At 48.6% G+C, this 21,420-nt stretch overlaps 1 protein-coding gene across 3 annotated transcripts in view; it reads left to right on the top strand.

The window, feature by feature from the left end:
* Positions 1 to 21,420, top strand: part of LOC122922499 — a 59,838-nt gene that overhangs the window by 16,700 nt on the left and 21,718 nt on the right. For 2 of the 3 annotated variants that reach the window (XM_044273112.1, XM_044273109.1), the window contains exon 2: positions 14,650 to 14,777. The exons of the other annotated variant lie outside the window; for it this stretch is intronic. The gene's annotated coding sequence lies outside the window, so the exon portion shown is untranslated. The remainder of the gene's footprint in view (positions 1 to 14,649; positions 14,778 to 21,420) is intronic. 3 annotated transcript variants of the gene reach the window in all.

Here is a 21,420-nt window from a genome sequence, read left to right as displayed (position 1 = left end):
AGAACAGGACCTACAGAAACTTGAATTTATTACCTGGGTATTCGAACCAAAACACCGGTATTTCTTTAATTTCCTTAGAGATATGGGTAGGGATTCTTGGTCAGATGTGGTCGCAGAAAAAAAAACTGAACTTGGTCCCTATAAGTCCGTTACTGCTGCAAGGAGGGCCTGACTTACCCTGAAGTGTAGACCTAATCAAAGTCCCAGGGAAGTATTGTCTCAAAAAATGCTTATAGTTTGTCCAAAAAAGATCCCAATTTTGAAAGTAGTGAATTCATCCAGTTATTTTGACTTTGTCCTATAAAATGTATTTTGGCCAGGGATTACCATCCCAGAAAGACTCTGGATTGGTTACTCACCGAGGGTACAACTCTGTACTTCCAACAACTACAGGATGCATCGTCTGAGAGGTATAGGATAAAAAGTTTTAATGCTAACCTGGTGAGTGTCTCGGGCAATGCCCTCAAGGTTTTAGGTAAGGCTTGGCTGGGCTTAAAGTAGGAAACAAAGTAATCGGCCATCCTACATTGATCGTGGATCTGCCCATTGATCGATTAATGATTGCCATCGATTTTTTTTATTTTTTTTTTAAAAGATTAAATGTGAATAATGCTATGCCAAATGAAGTCCACTGTCGTTGGTATGGCAGTAGATTCAGATGATTATACTTCTGGGTTTCAGAATGTAATTATTGGCCTAATACCTGAATCGTATCTAACAGAAGAACAATTGGTGGAACAAACCTTTTATTCTTCTCCTGAAGGATTGTTACCATCAGTTCAGTAAATCCTTTTAATCTTGGAGGATTCCTCTACCTTGCAGGTACCTTCTTCATTACCTTTAATTATACAATCAATGAGCAGGAAGCTCAGGAATATCATGAGTTTGCTGAAAAAGCAGGTTAGTCAAATCCTGACCTCACTGACAGGTTGGAGGAAGCCTATGAAATAGGTCAACCTGAAGCTTTCCCACGGTCTATGGAAATGGTCCAGCAACAAATCTCATTAGCTGGTGGATGCTCCAGTGACCCAGAGCGGCAACAACTAAAACTAGAATTCAATGATATCTTTGCGAAAGATTCCTTTGATTGTGGTCTGACTGACATACACATTGCCAGGATTCAGACTGATCCTGAGGAACCTCCCGTTTATCAAGCAATATCGTCTTCCACTAGCTTGTTACGACTCGCTAGCGGAAATAATTCGAAATCTCAGAGAGGTATTATAAGACCGGTGCACAGTTCATATAACAATCCTATTCTTGGAATTCTTAAACCAAATGCTCAATGGCGTTTATGTGCTGATCTTCGTCAGCTCAATAAACATGTATACATGTCCGGCTGGCCCGTGCCATATATAGACCACTGCTTGGTACAAATGCAAGGCGCTAGGATCTTTACCACCTTAGATTGCGCTCAGGGGTATTGGACCATCAGAGTGAGTCCTGAAGACCACTTTACTTTTGGTAAAGAACAGTTTGCCTGGACCAGACTACCGTTTGGGTACATAAACTCAGGTCATGAATTTGCGGTGTTTTTACATAAGGCTATGCCTGATGCCACGGAAAGAGGAAACTTAACGTATGTAGATGACATATTGTTGAAAAGTATCTCATTTGACCAGCATATCCAGAAATTAGGCATGTGCTAAATCAGTTGAGGGAGGCAGGTGTGAAAATTTCTTTACAGAAAGCCCAGTGGTGTCGAACCAAGTAAGTTTCCTTGGACATGAGGTTACCTCTGAAGGCCTGAATCCCCAGAAGAAAAAGGTGGAGGCTGTGATGAAATCTAAAACTAAGGTCATTCCTGGGAACGATGAATTACTCACGAAAGTTCATTGATAACTATGCTGAGATTAGTCCATGTACTGTACCGCTGCAGTGTTATAGCAGTCCCGATACCGCTGCAGTGTTATAGCAGTCCCGATACCGCTGCAGTGTTATAGCAGTCCCGATACCGCTGCAGTGTTATAGCAGTCCCGATACCGCTGCAGTGTTATGGCAGTCCCGATACCGCTGCAGTGTTATGGCAGTCCCGATACCGCTGCAGTGTTATGGCAGTCCCGATACCGCTGCAGTGTTATGGCAGTCCCGATACCGCTGCAGTGTTATGGCAGTCCCGATGCCGCTGCAGTGTTATAGCAGTCCCGATGCCGCTGCAGTGTTATAGCAGTCCCGATGCCGCTGCAGTGTTATAGCAGTCCCGATACCGCTGCAGTGTTATAGCAGTCCCGATGCCGCTGCAGTGTTATAGCAGTCCCGATACCGCTGCAGTGTTATAGCAGTCCCGATACCGCTGCAGTGTTATAGCAGTCCCGATACCGCTGCAGTGTTATAGCAGTCCCGATGCCGCTGCAGTGTTATAGCAGTCCCGATGCCGCTGCAGTGTTATAGCAGTCCCGATGCCGCTGCAGTGTTATAGCAATCCCGTTTCCTGCTATAATAGACTTTATACAGCCCAGCTGTACAAGACATATAAAGCAATGTAACACTGCGCGCTTACTCTACAATAGCCAACTTGTCACCACCTTCCTACAGCCCAGCACTGATATCTACATATGTCTCAGTCCTACCTTGACAGGTGTCCGTGCTGTGGTTATGTATCGTGCGGCGCTCCTCAATTCTCTTCTATATGTGGGGCAACAGGGAGAGCGGATCCAAGGGAAGATGGCTGCAGCATAGACTATTTTATGATATTGAAGTTTGGGCGTTCGCCCCGGCCGGTGGCAATATACTCCTGTTACCTTTTGCTTACGCTCACTTCTGAGCGGGTGACGTCACCGCAAGTGAACTACGGATGGCAGTGAGGATCTAACTTCCAACGCGTTTCGAGTACAAGCGGTACTCTTCGTCAGGGAATGTTACACTCACTGCGCATAGTCTCACTACTTATAGTCTGTCGTCCGCCTCTCCTTCCCCTTTGTCTTTATTGTCACTACTCAAAACCAAACAGCTCTATTTCTGAGTTCAAGCCTCTTGGTAACAATGTTTCTAAATTAAATATCCACTCCGTCTCTTTTTTAGACTGTTTCTTTATATAGTCTCCACCAGGGGAGGGCTGGCAGCCTTAGTCCTGGGGGGCAAATCTAGTCAAGTGGCCATTTTTAGCCCTGCCCATTATTAAAGCCCCTCCTACATATAATAGGCCACTCCCAACACACACTGTACAGCTGACATTTTATAGTTGCGGCCGGTCTCTACACATCATACGGAGGGGGGAGGTCGTCCTGGCTGCACTGCCTGCTTCACATCATACAATAAACAGCAGGCTACAGCCAGGAAGCTCCTCCGCTCTCCTCCCCAGACCCTGCTCAAGGCCTGTGATTCCCCCACCATCTGCCACCCGCCCGTGGTCTGCTGCCCCCTTTCGTCGTCCTCACCCAGTTCTGAATCCTCCTTCTGCAAATAGCAGGGGAAGGAGCCGGAGCATCTCCTCTCCTACATAGCGCCCCCTACCTCTTACATCCAGTGATGTCACCTTTGTTGTAGACGTTCTCTTTCCTCATCTTCTCCATTCAGACCAGACCGCCATGATGATTTTTCTGCCATCTCCCTTCTCTGCAGAGATTGAGAAACAGACATTAGTTTCCTGCCACCCCCAATACTATACTGCAGAAACAGTCCCCCTGGAAATACTACTACCACACAGATAGTGCCCCCAATACTGTGCCCGCTATGCCCCCAATACTATACTGCAGAAACAGTCCCCCTGGAAATACAAACTACCACACAGATAGTGCCCCCAATACTATACTGCAGAAACAGTCCCCCTGGAAATACAAACTACCACACAGATAGTGCCCCCAATACTGTACCCGCTGTGCCCCCAATACTATACTGCAGAAACAGTCCGCCTGGAAATACTACTACCACACAGATAGTGACCCAATACTGTACCCGCTCTACCCCCAACACTATACTGCAGAAACAGTCCGCCTGGAAATACTACTACCCCACAGATAGTGCCCCCAATACTGTACCCGCTGTGCCCCCAATACTATACTGCAGAAACAGTCCCCCTGGAAATACTACTACCACACAGATAGTGCCCCCAATACTGTACCCGCTATGCCCCCAATACTATACTGCAGAAACAGTCCCCCTGGAAATACAAACTACCACACAGATAGTGCCCCCAATACTGTACCCGCTGTGCCCCCAATACTATACTGCAGAAACAGTCCGCCTGGAAATACTACTACCACACAGATAGTGACCCAATACTGTACCCGCTGTACCCCCAACACTATACTGCAGAAACAGTCCGCCTGGAAATACTACTACCCCACAGATAGTGCCCCCAATACTGTGCCCGCTGTGCCCCCAATACTATACTGCAGAAACAGTCCCCCTGGAAATACTACTACCACACAGATAGTGCCCCCAATACTGTACCCGCTATGCCCCCAATACTATACTGCAGAAACAGTCCCCCTGGAAATACAAACTACCACACAGATAGTGCCCCCAATACTGTACCCGCTGTGCCCCCAATACTATACTGCAGAAACAGTCCGCCTGGAAATACTACTACCACACAGATAGTGACCCAATACTGTACCCGCTCTACCCCCAACACTATACTGCAGAAACAGTCCGCCTGGAAATACTACTACCCCACAGATAGTGCCCCCAATACTGTACCCGCTGTGCCCCCAATACTATACTGCAGAAACAGTCCCCCTGGAAATACTACTACCACACAGATAGTGCTCCCAATACTGTGCCCGCTGTACCCCCAACACTATACTGCAGAAACAGTCCGCCTGGAAATACTACTACCACACAGATAGTGCTCCCAATACTGTACCCGCTATGCCCCCAACACTATACTGCAGAAACAGTCCGCCTGGAAATACTACTACCACACAGATAGTGCCCCCTTAAACAATTATTGGCACACAGTGCTCTAAAAAATAACTGCGCCCAGACACTAATAGTATAAAGATAATGTCCCCCAAAAATAATTGTGCTAAGCTGATACTATGCCAGGGTGCCCCCCAAAGTAACAATGCTCCCCAAAATCCCACCAATAGAAATAATTCTCTGCCAGAGCACACTTAGTAGTAATAATGCCCCTTTAGTGCCCTAGTAATCATGTTCTTCATAGCCCCTAGTAGTAGTAAAGCTCCGCATAATACCTCCTAGTACTAATAATTCTCCCTATAATATGACAGTACATGAAATACCCCCGCTTAGTGCCCGCAGTTGAGCTAATGTCCCCATAATGTATGCCAGTATAAAATACCTCTATATAGTGCCCCAGTAAATGCCCTCATACTGCTCCTCTCCCCCTTCCCCATAGTGTCCCCATAATATGCCAGTAAAAAAATGCCCCTTAGTGCCCCCAGCAGATGCCCCTATAGTGCTCCTCTCCCCCACAATGTACCAGTAAAAAAATGCCCCTTCTTAGTGCCACCATATGCCCCAATAGTGCTCCACTCCCCCATAGTGCCCAAATAATGCCCCATAGTGCCGCTCTCCCCTATAGTGCCTCCCATAATGTGCCAGTAAAAAATGCCCCCTTAGTGCCACCAAATGCCATAGTGCCCCCCATAATGTTCCAATACAAAAGGCCCCTTTAGAGCCCCCACTTCCCCATAGTGCCCCCAAATAATGCCCCTATAGTAGCACCAGATGCCCCATAGTGCTGCTCTCCCCTATAGTGCCCCCCAGAATGTGCCAATAATTAGAAAAAAAGCCCCTTTAGAGCCCCCAGTTACCCCCATAGTGCTCCTCTCCCCCATGGTGCCCCCCCATAATGTGCCAGTAAGAAATGCCCCCATAGTACCAGCTCCCCCAATAGTGCCAGCCCTCCCCCCATAGTGCTAGCTCCCCCTATAGGCCCCCCATAGTGCCAGCTCCCCCTATAGTGCCCCCCATAGTGCCAGCTCCCCCTATAGTGCGCCCCATAGTGCCAGCTCCCCCTATAGTCCCCCCCATAGTGCCAGCTCCCCCTATAGTACCCCCCCATAGTGCCAGCTCCCCCTATAGTACCCCCCCATAGTGCCAGCTCCCCCTATAAGCCCTCTCCCCATAGTGCCAGCTCCCCCTATAAGCCCTCTCCCCATAGTGCCAGCTCCCCCTATAGGCCCCCCCATAGTGCCAGCTCCCCCTACAGTGCCCCCATAGTGCCAGCTCCCCCTATAGGCCCCCCCATAGTGCCAGCTCCCCCTACAGTGCCCCCATAGTGCCAGCTCCCCCTACAGTGCCCCCCATAGTGCCAGCTCCCCCTACAGTGCCCCCCATAGTGCCAGCTCCCCCTATAGTGCACCCCATAGTGCCAGCTCCCCCTATAGTCCCCCCATAGTGCCAGCTCCCCCTATAGTACCCCCCCATAGTGCCAGCTCTCCCTATAGTACCCCCCCATAGTGCCAGCTCCTCCTATAGGCCCCCCATAGTGCCAGCTCCCCCTATAGGCCCCCCCCATAGTGCCAGCTCCCCCTACAGTGCCACCCATAGTGCCAGCTCCCCCTATAGTGCACCCCATAGTGCCAGCTCCCCCTATAGTCCCCCCCATAGTGCCAGCTCCCCCTATAGTACCCCCCCATAGTGCCAGCTCCCCCTATAGTACCCCCCCCCATAGTGCCAGCTCCCCCTATAGGCCCCCCCATAGTGCCAGCTCCCCCTATAGTGCGCCCCATAGTGCCAGCTCCCCTTATAGTGCCCCCCATAGTGCCAGCTCCCCTTATAGTGCACCCCATACTGCCAGATCTCCCCCCCATAGTGACAGATCTCCGCCCCCCCCATAGTGACAGATCTCCGCAAAGAAAAAATAATAAAAAAATACTTACCTCCATCAGCAGCGTGTGCTGCCGGCTCAGGCGTTGCGATGATAATGACGTCATCGCGCTTCCTGAGCCGACCTCTGATAGGCTGCAGGCATTAGTGCCTGCGGCCTATCAGAAGAACAGGGGAGGGACATGCCTCTCCCTCCCCTGCCCCACAGCACGGCCGCAATTACATCCAGGGCCGCGCCGCCTGTGGTGATCGGCGGTGCGGCCCTGAAGAATAAAAAAAAAAAAATTTTTTTTTTTAGACGGGCGGCCCAGCGGCCGTTTATTTAGGGAGGCCTGGGGGGCAATTGCCTCCCTGCCCCTCGGCCCAGTCCGCCCCTGGTCTCCACCCCGGGCATCTATTTCTACCTTTTTTCTATACCCATGAATGACATTCCTTCTAATTGTCCTTTGTGTACCTCGGTAAAGTGTCTGGATAGATTTTTTTCTTTATGTTGTTCATGTGTTCACTAATGCGTATTAGTGAGAGTGGATATTTAATTTAGAAACATTGTTACCAAGAGGCTTGAACTCAGAAATAGAGCTGTTTGGTTTTGAGTAGTAGCAATAAAGACGGGGGGGAAGGAGAGGCGGACGACAGACTATAAGTAGTGAGAATATGCGCAGTGAGTGTAACATTCCCTGACGAAGAGTACCGCTTGTACTCGAAACGCGTTGGAAGTTAGATCCTCACTGCCATCCGTAGTTCACTTGCGGTGACGTCACCCACTCAGAAGTGAGCGTAAGCAAAAGGTAACAGGAGTATATTGCCACCGGCCGGGGCGAACGCCCAAACTTCAATATCATAAAATAGTCTATGCTGCAGCCATCTTCCCTTGGATCCGCTCTCCCTGTTGCCCCACATATAGAAGTGAGGACCGCCGCACGATACATACCCACAGCACGGACACCTGTCAAGGTAGGACTGAGACATATGTAGATATCAGTGCTGGGCTGTAGGAAGGTGGTGACAAGTTGGCTATTGTAGAGTAAGCGCGCAGTGTTACATTGCTTTATATGCTGAGATTAGTAAACCGAGATGAGTGTACCCTGGATAAGGGGGGAGGATGAGGAACAAGCCATGTCTGAGCTTAAAGGGAGACTCGCCCAAGCCCCATGTCTAGCTTATCCAGAGGGGGGTAAACCCTTTTATCTGGTTTTATGGATCTTAGTATTAGTGCTGTCCTATGCCAAAAACAGGATAAATTGCATAAAGTTATTGCTCCTGCAAGTAAATCGCTGTCACCAGTAGAAATAAAGTTTAGCGACTGTGAAAAAGCTTTACTAGCCACAGTCTGAGAAAATCATTGCTGAACGGCCCATCAACCCCTACAATATCTTCAGAGTGATACATTTAGGGATGGTGACTTGTCTAACAGCAGGATCACTGCTTGGACCTGGTCTTTACAAGGATGGCCGTTGGAGGTTCGGTATAGGCAAAATAAAGTGGCCCAAGGACTTGCTGAACTGCATGACTGCGCCGCTCATTCTCATACAGAAGAGCTGGTGGATGACTTTCTAGAGGAACAAAAATCTTCCCCTTTCAAGGTGTATGACGGAGACTATTGCTCTCTACTCCCCGGTGCGTACATAGATGGTTGTGCTTACCACACCACTGTAGGGGACGAAAGAAAACTAGTGGCAGGAATTGGCATTACCTGGATAGATGAGTGCCCGAGTATTTCTTTTTTTAAATCAGATATTTTTTTAATTAAAGTTTTGTAAAAAAACATATTACAATAACAACCCCTTTTACCCTCCCATCCCTTTTTCAGTCCTGCAACCAGTGAAGGTCCAGAATCCTCTCCGTGGCATCATTTACATGCCCTCTTCTGCATGTCTCATGCGAAGTCTTCACTCCGTCATCAGCAGACCTCATAATCACATTCCACCCATCAAACATGTGATTCGCATCCGTACTTCCCAACAGGCAGTGGTTAATCAAGCTTACAATATTATTGGTGCATTTTCCCCATTATACTTTTAAATAATGTTGTAGTATCTTAACCACGAGAACCATATCTCACATTTTTTGACCGATCCTCTCTTCTGATAGACATGTCTTTCCAACTTTACCAAGGTATGTATGTACCCTGTTTACTGGCACTTGCAGTGTTGGCGGCTGTGGGTCTATCCAGTGCTGTGCAATACTTTTTCTGGCTTGATATAAAATACGCATAATGGACGTTTTTTTTCTTCGCCATTCCTGGCTGTACTTTAACACATCCTAAAACACACGTTAGGGGTGTAACATCTATATTTGTTTGGAACACAGTATTTATCAATTCCACAATTTCTATCCAGTATCTCCTAAGTTTTGGACAATTCCACATTAGATGGATTAGGTCTGCGTTACGCCGATTACATCTTGGGCAGCAGTCATCAGTTCTGTATCCCATCTTTTTTTTTTAACAGACCCGGGATTCTGTAAACCCTGTGCATCAAGTACAATTGTGACACCCGCTGTGCTTCGCTCACTGCTATTGTTTGAAAGTTCTGCATTGCTTCGTCCCATAAGTCCTCAGTCAGATCCCCAATGTCAGACTTCCATTTCCCATACAATCCTAATGGCCGATTTTTATGTTGCATTTCCATCAGGGTCTTGTAGTGGAGGGATATCGCCCCCTTTGTGCTCCCCTGCGTTGTGGTGAGGTCTGGAATACTAGGTTTTGGTGCCTATTGTAGTAGTTGTACAAATTCTTTTAGGGTATTAGAAAATAAATGAGCCATCCTATAAAGACTGTACCGCTCCCACATCTTCGTTTCTGACACTTTGCCTATTTCTCTATACATATAGTTTGGCCATATTGGTGTATATGTTGTATATCCAGGTATTTTAGCCATAGACCTGGCTTTCCACGATATTCTGTCTATCACTCCTAATATCTGGTATTGCGTACCTCTATTATAGAAGGTCCCATCCTCTAAGGCTGATAGCGGACATTGTTTTCCTATAAGATGTTTCACAACCCTCCCCGTCTTGTTTAGGTTTTCAGTCTCCCCAGCCCCTGATATGCTGCAGTTGGGCCGCGACATAATATACCCATGGGTCTGGTATAGCTAATCCCCCATGGGTTTTAGGCCTCCGTAGTGTACTTACTTTTATGCGTGGGACACCTCGTTTCCATATGAGATCTCTAAAGATCGCATTGACCTTGTAGAAGAACCAGAGTGGGATCCATGTTGGTGCATTGTGGATAAGATACAACAATTGGGGCATGAGAGTCATTGTAATAAGGTTGGCTCTACCAATCGGCGTAAGAGGTAATTTAGTCCACGCTTACGTTTTACTTCTGAACCTTTCAAGTAAAGGTACCAAATTTAGATCTCTATAATCTCGAGTATCAGTAGATATTTTCACCCCCAAGTATTAAAAAGATGTAACGACTTTGAGGTCTGGTGCCACTAGCGGAGTCGAATTCTCTTTTTTAGACAAGGGCATTATGAAGGATTTCGACCAATTTATGGTTAATCCAGATAGTTGGCCAAAATCATTTATAACCTTAATAGCCTCCGGAAGTCTCCCAATCCTCCAAAAATAGCAGTAAGTCGTCCGCATACAGTGTTTGGCCTCATGCACATGACCGTTGTGTGCATCCGTGGCCGTTGTGCCGTTTTCAGTTTTTTTTCGCGGACCCATTGACTTTCAATGGGTCCGTGGAAAAATCGGAAAATGCACCGTTTTGCAGCCGAGGCCGTGATCCGTGTATCCTGTCCGTCAAAAAAATATGACCTGTCCTATTTTTTTGACGGACAACGGTTCACGGACCCATTCAAGTCAATGGGTCCGTGAAAGAACACGGATGCGCACAAGATTGGCATCCGTGTCCGTGATCCGTGGCCGTAGGTTGCTTTCATACAGACGGATCCGAAGATCCGTCTGCATAAAAGCTTTTTCTGATCTAAGTTTTCACTTCGTGAAAACTCATTTCCGACAGTATATTCTAACACAGAAGCGTTCCCATGGTGATGGGGACGCTTCTAGTTAGAATACACTGCAAACTTGGTACAAGACTGCCCCCTGCTGCCTGGCACCACCCGATCTCTTACAGGGGGATATGATAGCACAATTAACCTCTTCAGGTGCGGCACCTAAAGGGGTTAATTGTACTATCATATTCTCCTGTAAGAGATCAGGGCTGCCAGGCAGCAGGGGGCAGACCCCCCCCCTCCCCAGTTTGAATATCGTTGGTGGCACAGTGTGCGCCCACCATCGCCCCCCCCCCCCTTCCTCCCTCTATAGTTAAAAATCGTTGGTGGCACAGTGTGTGCCCACCATCGCCATCCCCCCTTCCTCCCTCTATAGTTAAAAATCGTTGGTGGCACAGTGTGCGCCCACCATCGGCCCCCCCCTCTCTCTATAGTAGTAACAACCATTGGTGGCAGTGTGCGGCCTCCCATCTGCCCCCCCCCCCCCATCATTGGTGGCAGCGGAGTTCCGATCGGAGTCCCAGTTTAATCGCTGGGGCTCCGATCGGTAACCATGGCAACCAGGAAGCTACTGCATCCCTGGTTGCCATGGTTACTTAGCAATAGTACAATTGTAGAAGATTCATACTTACCTGCCTGCTGCTGCGATGTCTGTGACAGGCCGGGAGCTCCTCCTACTGGTAAGTGACAGTTCTTTAGCAATGCGCCGCACAGACCTGTCACTTACCAGTAGGTGGAGCTCCCGGCCGGACACAGACATCGCAGCAGCAAGCAGGTAAGTATGAATCTTCTACAATTGTACTATTGCTAAGTAACCATGGCAACCAGGGATGCAGTAGCTTCCTGGTTGCCATGGTTACCGATCGGAGCCCCAGCGATTAAACTGGGACTCCGATCGGAACTCCGCTGCCACCAATGATGGGGGGGGGGGGGGGGAATGGGAGGCCGCACACTGCCACCAATGGTTGTTACTACTATAGAGAGAGGGGGGGCCGATGGTGGGCGCACACTGTGCCACCAACGATTTTTAACTATAGAGGGAGGAAGGGGGGGGGGCGATGGTGGGCACACACTGTGCCATTAACGATTTTTAACTATAGAGGGAGGAAGGGGGGGGCGATGGTGGGCGCACACTGTGCCACCAACGATATTCAAACTGGGGAGGGGGGGGTCTGCCCCCTGCTGCCTGACAGCCCTGATCTCTTACAGGAGAATATGATAGTACAATTAACCCCTTTAGGTGCCGCACCTGAAGAGGTTAATTGTGCTATCATATCCCCCTGTAAGAGATCGGGTGCTGCCAGGCAGCAGGGGGCAGTCTTGTACCAAGTTTGCAGTGTATTCTAACCTGAAGCGTCCCCATCACCATGGGAACGCCTCTGTGTTAGAATATACTGTCGGAAATGAGTTTCACGATGTAGCTCATATCCGACAGTATATTCTAACGTAGAGGCGTTCCCATGGTGATGGGGACGCTTCAAGTTATGTTCGGGTGTCCGCCTGGCCGTGCGGATCCGTCCAGACTTATAATGTAAGTCAATGGGGACGGATCCGTTTGAAGATGACACACTGTGGCTCAATTTTCAAACGGATCCGTCCCCCATTGACTTTCAATGTAAAGTCTGGACGGATCCGTCTGAGGCTATTTTCACACTTAGAAATGTTTTAACAATATAATGCAGACGGATCCGCTCTGAACGGAGCCACCGTCTGCATTATGAACACAAGTGAGAAAGTAAAGGGACTCCAGACTTTACATTGAAAGTCAATGGGGACGGATCCGTTTGCAATTGCACCATATTGTGTCAACGTCAAACGGATCCGTCCCCATTGACTTGCATTGTAATTCAGGACGGATCCGTTTGGCTCCGCACGGCCAGGCGGACACCAAAACGACTTTTTTTTCATGTCCGTGGATCCTCCAAAAATCAAGGAAGACCCACGGACGAAAAAACGGTCACGGATCACGGACCCACGGACCCTGTTTTTGCGGACCGTGAAAAAAAAACTGTCGTGTGCATGAGGCCTGACTTTTTCAGTGAGATTTCCATATTGAAAGCCTTTCACTAGGCCCGCGGTTCTCAGGGCTTCAGCTAGTGGCTCTATCGCCACCGCAAATAATAGAGGTGACAAAGGGCACCCTTGTCTAGTCCCCCTATGAATGTGGAATGGGTCTGATTGCCATTCACCCACTGACGCTCTGGGACCAGCATATAATAATTGTATCCACTTTATGAACTCGGGGCCGAAGCCCATTTTCTGGAGTACAGACCACAGATACCGCCATTCCACACTGTCAAATGCTTTGGCCGCATCAAGAGATGTGACCGCCGCATTCGAGGTGTGGACCTGGCCCGCTTGGATATTTAAGTACAGGCGCCTAATATTCACAGCTTCATATTCATACATTCATATTTGACGGCTCTTTTGGAAATCCAGTTCTACTTTACACCAGTTTGATAAATGACCCCAATTATGTCTATTAGGGTCACTATTTTTTCAGCAGTATAGTTCCTGGGGCATTGGGGGCACAGTATTGGGGTGGCCGTAGGATGACACTGGGGACACCAGGATGAGGAGGTTGATGGAAAAACGGAGAAATCTACGTGTCTGTGTTACAAACTCTGTAGAGACGAGATGTGGCTGAAATAATTTGTCATGGCGGTCTGGGTCAAATGGAGAAGAGGAAAGAGAAGGTCTACATGACAGGAGATGTCCCTGGATGTAGGAGGTGTGTGGTGCTGTATTCTCCTCCATGTCTTTTTTATTATAATTATATGTATTTTAAATTTGGCGACTACATTTTTCAGTTTAGGAGCCAATTTGGGGTATTTTTTTTTGTCTCAAGATGTCATATGGCCTAAGAAGAGACTGTGACGCTCTCGAAGCACCGCAGCCTCTTCATATAGAAAACTAAACTAAAATGGAGGGAGGGCCCGGGTTGGGTAGACGGCCCCGGACCTGCTGATGGTGAATGGTTGCTTTGTGGAGGGGTCCAGACAGGGATGCCCATTATCCCCGTACTTTTTGCAGTAGCCTCCAGCCCTTGGTGCTAATAATTGGCCGGTTATGGAGGTGGCTGTTTGGGCAGCAGGGCCGATCGTATTGGTATGAACGCCGATGATACGGTTCTATTCCTGTCTGACCCCAGAAATTCCTTGCCACATGCCGCCTCGATTATAGACACTTCTCTGGTCTCCTAACTAACTACAGAAATCCTTTCTTATGCCGCTCCGTCGAACGGGTTGGCATCTTGGAGCGCAGTCGTCTCACTATAGTCTCCCATTCGTAGCTCCCGCTCGTACTCGGTGTTGAGCTCTCGCTTATTTACTTCGGGGATAAGCTGAAAGTGCGGAGTACTTCGTCATTATCAGTAGTGGGAAGGGTTAATCTATTGAAAATGACTGCTCTCCCTAAGCTTCTGTATACCCTACGGCACAGGGACTCTGCATACCCCGAGGCTCTATAGTGCCGTGGACTCTGACGTCCCCTTTATATGGGGTGCATTCTCGCGGTCCACAAAACACAGATCCGCAAAAAATATGAATGACGTCCATTGTAACAATGCCTATCCTTCTCCACAAAAAGGACAAGAATAGGACATGTTCTATCTTTTGCGGGGCTACTGAACGGACATTTGGTTGCGGATCCACTGAAATGAATGGGTCCACATCCTATCCGCAAAATATCTCATCGTGACAATCCTGCATCTTAGCACTGCCTCATGAGGCTAAATGGCGCGGCACAAGGACCAATAGTTCCCGTCCCTGCCATTCAACTCCAGCCCCCCCATCCCGAGGACCAGTACCAGATGGTCCACGGCCCGGTGGTTGGCGACCGCTGGGCTACTATATATATATATATATAATTTTTTTTATTATATATATTATTTTATTTTTGTTCTTTTTTATTATTCTATTATTTTTTATGTATTTTTTGTTTTGAGGTTGTGATTGAAATAAAAGAGACCGATCAGATCATATGCCGGTGGGTGTCGTAAACCCAGATACGAGGCGAGTCAAAAGCTGCAAGACGCCAGAAACCAAAGAGAAAATGAAATGACTGAATACCCCAGTAAGTAATGGGTGAGGGGCCTATCTTTCAGGTTGTGTCTGCAACATGGCCACCATCTTGAAAGCAGGCACATTTGATCAAGGGCAAATTTTTCCAATGGGAAGGGGACATGTAGCATATCAAGGAAGACTGGAATTTCTCAGAAATCGATTGCACAATCAGATTTGCAATATCTCCAGTGGTTCAAAAGTTATCAACACAGAAAGTTCAAAACTTCAAAGTTTTGTGTTCAGCACCGAGGACAACACATTGAACACGTCAGATAGCTGAGCATCACAGGGAACGTTTCCAGTTTCTGCTGCAACTTTTTGTGCTGACAAGAAAGATTGCTAATCGGATTGCACCAATTGATTTCTGAGAAAAGTTAAGCTCCTTGCAGCCTGTTTACTGATATAAACCATTTGATAAATTATCTTGACCGAAGAAGCTGTTGGTGGCTGTGAGGAGAAGGCGAGAAGTGAGCTAAGGCCAGTCTGACAACCCTGAGATCTTTCCGGTTGGATGATATTCTGTGGACCCACAATTTGTCTCCATGTGTCCCCGAGTCACAGGCGGAGGAATCCGTAATGAGGACTTTTCTGAGGCTGAGGAATCGGTCCTTGGTGATTCATCCAAAAGTTTCTTATCCAGGCTCTTGAGACCTTTGTTCCAAGGAGTGTATATTGTCTTGGGGGAAGTGGACATGAGATATGGCCTCTAGTATTACATCTGTGATGAAGACAGGAGATCCAACACTGTCATGGCATAGCAAATAGACACTGGGGTGAGGGAAGAGGTGACTTCATGCGTGTGTCTCTCCTCTCTGAAGACAAGTTTCTCCATATAGTGTATAATAGTGCGGCCCCATTATGATGTATACTGTATGTATAGTGCGGCCCCATTATGATGTATACTGTATGTATAGTGCGAACCCATTATGATATAGTCAGGTCCATAAATATTGGGACATGGACACAATTCTAACATTTCTGGCTCTATACACCACCACAATGGATTTGAGATGAAACGGACAAGATGTGCTCTACCTGCAGACTGTCAGCTTTACCTGCAGACTGTCGGCTTTACCCGCAGACTGTCGGCTGTAATCTGAGGGGGATTTACATCCAAATCAGGTAAACGGTGCCGGAATTACAGAAGTTTGTATCTGCGCCTCCCACTTGTGAAGGGACCAGAAGTAATGGGACAATTGTCTTCTCGGCTGTCCCATGGCCGGTGTGAGTTATTCCCTCATTATCCCAATTACAATCAGCAGATAAAAGGTCCAGAAGTCATTTCCAGTCTGATATCTGCATTTGGGATCTGTTGCTGTCAACTCTCAAGATGAGATCCAAAGAGCGGTCACTATCAGTGAAGCCATCATTAGGCTGTGTCTGTGTCAGCTCTCCGAGCGCTCATAAATAGGGCTACTCTCACACTGGCGTTTCTGGGTCCGGTTGCGAGATCCGTTTCAGGGCCCTCACACACGGTCCAAAACGGATCAGTTCAGCCCAATGCATTCTGAATGGATAAGGATCCGTTCAGAATGCATCAGTTTGGCTGCGCTTGGTCTCGGTTCCGCCTTTGAGGCAGACACCAAAACGCTGCAAGCCAAACGGATCCGTCCGGACTTACAAAGTCAATGGGGACAGATCCGTTTTCACTGACACAATATGGTGCAATTGAAAACGGATCCGTCTCCCATTGACTTTCAATGTAAGTCAAGACGGATCCGTTTTGACTTACTTTTTTTTTTTTAAAGAATAATGCAGACTGATCCATTCTGAACGGATACAAGCGTTTGCATTATCGGTGCGGATCAGTCTGTGCAGATACAAGACTGATCAGCACCGAACGCAGGTGTGAAAGTAGCCTAAAACTTCAATTTGGAAGGTGAGGGTTTTGCCCCAACAAAGGCTAGGGTAAGGGCTTCAGTTTAGGAAGGTAAGGCTAGGGTAAGGGCTTCAGTTTAGGAAGGTAAGGCTAGGGTAAGGGCTTCAGTTTAGGAAGGTAAGGCTAGGGTAAGGGCTTCAGTTTAGGAAGGTAAGGCTAGGGTAAGGGCTTCAGTTTAGGAAGGTAAGGCTAGGGTAAGGGCTTCAGTTTAGGAAGGTAAGGCTAGGGTAAGGGCTTCAGTTTAGGAAGGTAAGGCTAGGGTAAGGGCTTCAGTTTAGGAAGGTAAGGCTAGGGTAAGGGCTTCAGTTTAGGAAGGTAAGGCTAGGGTAAGGGCTTCAGTTTAGGAAGGTAAGGCTAGGGTAAGGGCTTCAGTTTAGGAAGATAAGGCTAGGGTAAGGGCTTCAGTTTAGGAAGATAAGGCTAGGGTAAGGGCTTCAGTTTAGGAAGATAAGGCTAGGGTAAGGGCTTCAGTTTAGGAAGGTAAGGCTATGGTAAGGGCTTCAGTTTAGGAAGGTAAGGCTAGGGTAAGGGCTTCAGTTTAGGAAGATAAGGCTAGGGTAAGGGCTTCAGTTTAGGAAGATAAGGCTAGGGTAAGGGCTTCAGTTTAGGAAGATAAGGCTAGGGTAAGGCCTTTCAGTTTAGGAATAGTTTACTTTGAAGTTGCTAAGGGTCCCAAGCCTGTTCAATTCTTGTAACAGAACGGGCAGAGAGATGAGGGGATTGGTGACTTAGAGCGATAAGTCATCGGCATAAAGGGCCAGTTCAGATCTAACTTAGATTCTTGGCTATCAGGAGAGCTCTAAATCACGACAACCAGGTCTTCCGTTATATAACAAGGGGCAGCCCTGTCTGGGACCATTAGTAATGGGGCTGAAGGAGGAAAGAGCCATTTACCCCGATCCGTGCAGAGGAGGAGGGGAGATAGAGATAAAATATTTTATGTAAAAATGTCAGGCCATTACCTATTTTTCTGAGGGCAGAGAGCAGAAAGGTCCAATTGACTTGTTCAAAAGCTTTCCCAGCATTGACTGAGATCAGGCAAGAAGGGATGGCTTTTTTTAGAGGCATGGGAAATCAGTAGATGGTTTTATTGGTATTAAGTTTGGCCTCCCTCTGGGGTATAAATCCAACGTCATCAGTATGTATAAATCTAGTTATATAGCGGTTAATTAAAGATTGCAGTGTGAAGGGAGAAGGAAGAGACTGCGATGAACACCTGTGAACCCATCTGGGCCTGGACTTTTCTCTCCAGGAGAAGCCTTAATGGCTGCAGGTTCTGTAAACTCGCTCTCTAACGAGGCAGAGCCGTCTGTTGAGTATAATCCTCCACTCGCTGGATAAAGTCCACTGAGGACAGATTGGCCGAGGGTCCCTGTAAATTAGAGGGAGTAGTAGTAATCCTTAAATGTACTTACCACCTCCTCTGATGTAGGACGCATAACTCTGGTTCCAGAAGATATAGATGGGATGAAGGTGTTGGAATAACGTGGGTGGATAAAGTGAGGACCTTGCCCAACGTGTTAGAATATTCCTTACAAAACCTTTTATACCTTTCCCGATCTGATCTAGAAGAGATTTCAGGTCCATCCTGGCCTTGAGGAGGGAGGATAAAATGGTGGGATTTGTTCTTGTTTATGTAAAGTCTCTAAGACTTGGATTAGTGCGAGAAGCTAATCCATGATAAAGACCTTTTCTTTCTAGAGCCCTGCTGTCGGAGAACCCCCGTATGACACCCTGCAAGCCTTCCACTGAGAGAGTTGGGATCGAGTGAAACAAAGGGAATCTGTGAAGGTCCGTTGCACGGCCTGACAACAAACTTGGTCTTGGAGTAAGTTCTGCTTCAATGACCAGTCCTATTCCCTAGGGACAGTGTCAGGTAGGGAGCGTGATGCAAGCACACCATCCGAGGGAGAACATAAGAAAACTGAACGCAAGAAAAACTAAGTGTCCCCAGGCCAGGCAGACAGGGTGTCAAATCCGTGTCCACTCGGGGGTCGAGCCCCAGCAAGGATGGGCTCATCTAGGGAGTCAGGCATTTGGATCTTGAGCTCCGTCATGATTATCAAGCTGAGGCTGGTTATTCCTGTGTCCTTGTCAGGTCTCTCTTTGTGGTAAAGGTGGCGCAAAGGGCCACTCAGAAATAAATCCAGAGTGGAGACGAAGTCCAGAAGATCCTAAGTGGAGCGCAGATAATAGGTGAAGGCACCAAGACGTACTTACAATTGAAATAGAAAACCCCAGGAATCGGGTAGACCCTTGTCACGTAGGGCCGACAGGAATGGGCACAAAGCCCGTCTCTTTGGCAATGTGGGGCAAGAAAGGGCAGCTAATAGCTGTTTGGGTGCCCCTTCCTAGTCAAGTGTCCCTTTAGTGCGAGTCAGTCTCATGATTTCCTTCTTGAGATGATAAAAACGAATCCAACAGATCACATTGCGTGTTCTGGCCAGGTCAATGCTGCGAGGCCCCAAGGCCCGGAGTGCTCCATCCAGCTCAAGTGGAGAAATCGGTAGGCTTATAAAAGAAGTTCTAACTAGCTGTCGGACAAAGGTAATGAGGTCCGAGGCACCAACCTCCAATAACAACGGGCTCGAATGTTGTTCCTCCTAATGGTTCTGTGCATCAAACAAGTCCAAAAGCATATGGGCGGCATTCTAGAATAGGTCGTCAATATAAGATCAGCGGGGGTCCGACACTCCACTGATCAGCTATTTCAATGGGAGGCTATGGATGTGATGGTGAGCAGATAAACAATGAAGAGGAGGCAGCACTGGCACTCTTCAAACATCTGATCGTCGGGGGTGCTGGACCTGCCGATCTGATATCGATGACCTATCCTGAGGAAAGGTCATCAATAAAAATAACATGGACAACCCCCTTTAAAGGGGTTTTCCCATCTCAGACAATGGGGGCATATCGCTAGGATATTCCCCCATTGTCTGATACAACAAGCATGGAGCGGAGAAATAAATGGAGGGAGCATTGCGCATGCGCAGCCACCCTCCATATCAATGGGGCCGCTGAAAATAGGCGAGCGCTGGTTCAGCTATTCCCGTCTGCCCCACAGAAATGAATAGGAGCCGGGGCCGCACATGCGCTTCCATTTACTTGTAGGGGAGCAGTGCCTGGTGGTGGACGGACCCGGGGTCCTCCAGCCACATCGCTCCCCGCTCCGTTCTCCTTGTAGGTGCGGGTCCTAGCGATATGCTCCCATTGTATGTGATGGGAATACCGCATTAAGTCCACTATGTCAGCGCTCACCTCAGAAAATCGTGAGAGTTCCGGAGAGGGGCTCTCTTAAAGCAAAATAACGAATGCCGCTCCTGGTGCGAGACCTCTCTGGACGGTGTCTGGGAGCCAAGGTTGGATTTCTTCTTTCACCGATTTTAGATGCTAATGATGGTCGGGGGTAAGAGCTCTCACTCCATGCGTCTGTTCGGCGCCATGGTCGGGCTGTGCCCCTCCATTATTCCCATCTCCCCCTAGTAGAAAGCTGGATCCAGTCTGTGCATCTGATGAGGGGACGATCCTCCAGGTTGGTCTTTTAGGCCCGAGGACCCCATAAGACTAAGCGCAGAGGTCCATTACAGGTGCCGGACACCTTCAGAGCCTTTTATTACATTCCTCTTCCTTGGACTGAAGCTTTTCACACATTTCTCGTCTTCATTTTCACTCATCTGTTGAAACCCATCAGGGTCTAATCTACAGCGCCTCCGAGGTATGCTCACCATGGCCGTCACATACAGAGCTAGGGTAAGCCTAAGATACTAGAGGGGAGACATGAGACTTAAAGGGGTTTTGCTCATATGGTCACTTACCTCATGTACATGTTCCCCGCACCTTTTCTCTTTCAGTTTGGACTCTCCTGACACATTTTCACCATGTAAACCGATCCCTCCGGTTTGTTTCCTTCCTGTTGCTGTAGCCAGCCATACCCATCATGCAGTTCTCCAGCCTTGCCCCCACCTAGCTTATAGCTCCTCTTACCCAGCATGTGCCACAGACTCTCCCCCATCGCTGCCCCGCCCATGGACATGACATCACTGGAAATAAAGATCTGCATGGACATGGTCATGTGACCACAGGAGCAATACAGGGGATTCAGGCACCAGTCCAGTTAGGCGGCATTTTTTCTAACTTTTCAGGTCATACACAATTTTGCCGGCTGCACAGGTTCGGCTGATGAGTGTGGGGGGCTCCTGACTGACAGGTGATGTCATGGGACACAAGGATCAGGTGATTTTGTGTGCCAGGAAAGGGGGCTGCCAGCAGAGAGAGAGGGTGGCCGGCAGGGTCAGGAGAGGAGGGGCAGCCCGCAAGGGGTGGGGGGGTTGTGTCTGTCAGGAGAGGGGGCGGCCGGCAGAGAGAGAGGGTGGCCGGCAGGGGGGTTGGGTGTGTCAGGAGAGGCCGGCAGAGAGAGAGGGTGGCCGGCAGGGGGGGGGGGGGTTGGGTGTGTCAGGAGAGGCGGTGGCCGGCAGAGAGAGAGGGTGGCCGGCAGGGGGGTTGTGTGTGTCAGGAGAGGGGGCGGCCAGACCAGAGCAGAGAGGCTGGCCGGCAGGGGGGTTTATGTGTGTCAGGAGAGGGGGCGGCCCGCAGAGAGAGAGAGGGTGGCCGGCAGGGGGGGTTGTGTGTGTCAGGAGAGGGGGCGGCCAGAGCAGAGCGAGATGGTGGCCGGGGAGGGGGGGTTTATGTGTGTCAGGAGAGGGGGCGGCCGGCGGGGGGAGGCTGTATTAATGGTGTATGGGCAGTGTTAGCACATTACTCATCAGACCGCGGT

Source organism: Bufo gargarizans, unplaced genomic scaffold, assembly GCF_014858855.1.
Source record: "Bufo gargarizans isolate SCDJY-AF-19 unplaced genomic scaffold, ASM1485885v1 fragScaff_scaffold_395_pilon:::fragment_2:::debris, whole genome shotgun sequence".
NCBI lineage: Eukaryota > Metazoa > Chordata > Amphibia > Anura > Bufonidae > Bufo > Bufo gargarizans.
Note: the sequence above shows the minus strand (reverse complement) of the source record. Positions and strands in the feature narration are given on the sequence as shown.